Source organism: Cavia porcellus, unplaced genomic scaffold (assembly GCF_034190915.1).
Source record: "Cavia porcellus strain 051 isolate PalLab524CR breed Dunkin Hartley unplaced genomic scaffold, mCavPor4.1 scaffold_18, whole genome shotgun sequence".
NCBI lineage: Eukaryota > Metazoa > Chordata > Mammalia > Rodentia > Caviidae > Cavia > Cavia porcellus.
Window position 1 is genome coordinate 42,860,850 of NW_026947501.1, and position 1,987 is coordinate 42,862,836.

A 1,987-nucleotide genomic window follows, 5' to 3' on the forward strand; every position below is an offset into this window, starting at 1 on the left:
GGATAACTCATAGAGCTCTACTGCTCCCATCTGTATTAATAGGGACATTAAGAAGTAAAAAGGATGAGGAAGTAGTGAGCAAAGTGCAAAAATATGAATTTGTGAATGATACCAAATATTATCCTTCCACAATTATACAAAACTTGTCAGAACTGTAGCTATATTGTCCAATTCTACATTAATTGTATGATCATTAATCTGATTATTAAAAAAGTCAAGCGATGATGGGAGAATTATCTTGAGACTACCCTGAGCTCTAACTACAGTCTTTTTCATTTGTTCACAAAATGCTTCCAACACAACTCTTACTGCATTTGCTATGCCAAGTCTGTTGCAGGTGACAGAACCTTTAAATGGGTTTTTTGAGTTTAGTTGAGGCAGTCATGGGACAGATACCCAGCTGAAATTTTTTTTCTCTGAGTTTGCACCAGCTTTATCACACACACACACACACACACACACACACACACACACACACACACAGAGGGGGGGGGAGAGAGAGAAAGAGAGAATATCTTCCATTCTACTCTGCAATAAAGCAACCCATAAGGGCAGCTGGATGAGACCAAGCAGCTAAGTTTTTGTTTGGGCTGTATCACTGGGGGAGGAACTTTTATACATTGCATGCAATAATAAACTCCCAAATCCTCAGCCTCCACCATGCTGATTTTCAGGGTGAAATCTGTTCCTGACCCACTGCCACTGAACCTGTCTGAGACTCTTTCATAGTGATTGGACACCATATACATCAGGCCCTTTGGAGACTGTCCTGGCTATTGCAGTAACCAATACAAATAGATGTTTTCATTACTATGCAGGAGACTCTGGCTGGACGTGAAGGAGATAGAAGCAGTTTCTCAGGGCTGGCAAGCAAGTAGAGTGGACTCTGGGTCACCAAAATGTCCTCAGTGCATCCTAAATAAATGAGAGAAGCATGCAAGGTTAGATTTAGATCCACAAGTTAGGAGATATTTTTGATAATTTATCTTTTATTAAATATTTGTCACTGGATGACTTTCATGATTATGAGGGCCATAAAAGATTTTACAGTAATTTAAAATGGACAGTAAATTGAAAGACACAAAAGAACACTCAAAAGTCACTACACCACCCCACTCCATCCTAGTCACAGGTGTGACAAGTTCATAGGCTCTTGCTCCTTCTGCCATGACCCTCACTCTTCCAGACTTGTTTCTCGTCTGCCTAGTTTTGGAGCACAAGGCCTGCAGAGCTCATCGTACACAGGACACACATGTGCCTATGTGGGGAACCAGAGTTCACGCATCAGCTCATTCTCATACCCCACCTCCCCTATCCTTACTAGGAATGCAGAGCATTAACAGCCTCAACAGCTGGACAGAGAGCCTCATTTTGTGAAGCTGAGATGAAGACTCCAGATCAGTCAAGACAAGGTTAGAGTTGAGCCTGTTTTTTCAGACCTGAAGAGAAGATCTGGAGAGCAATATGCAAATCACTGGTGGGTGCAAGGGAGGGAGACACACTGCAAGGTGAAGTGGAACAGCCAATAGGATAATAAGAAACTTCTCTGTGAGCAAAATGAAATAAAGTCTCCTTTAGAAGAAACAACAAATAGGAAATGAGTAAAGGTAAACGGGAGGAAGCATCACACTTTATAATTAAGATTAAGGACACCTAACCATAGATTTACCACTCTGAAAAAGCTCAAAATATGAGAAGCATGTAGGAGTGAGTGTTTAGGGTTTATCTAAGAGATGTGAGTGGTCATCTGGCTTGTGTTTCTCTGAGTTCATTTAGACACAAAATTTCTCATTCCCACAAGTACTGATGGAAGAGAATGTTCAAAAGCAAGAAGGATTTGCCTTGTCACAGATTACTCTTTCTCTCCCTTATCTTCCTTTTCACTCACTTTCTTCCTCTCCTCTTTGTTTTCTTCCCTTTCTTGTCTTTTCTTGATTTTGTTCTTTTCTTCTTCCTCTTTCTCTTTCTATTACTCTCTTCCTTCTCC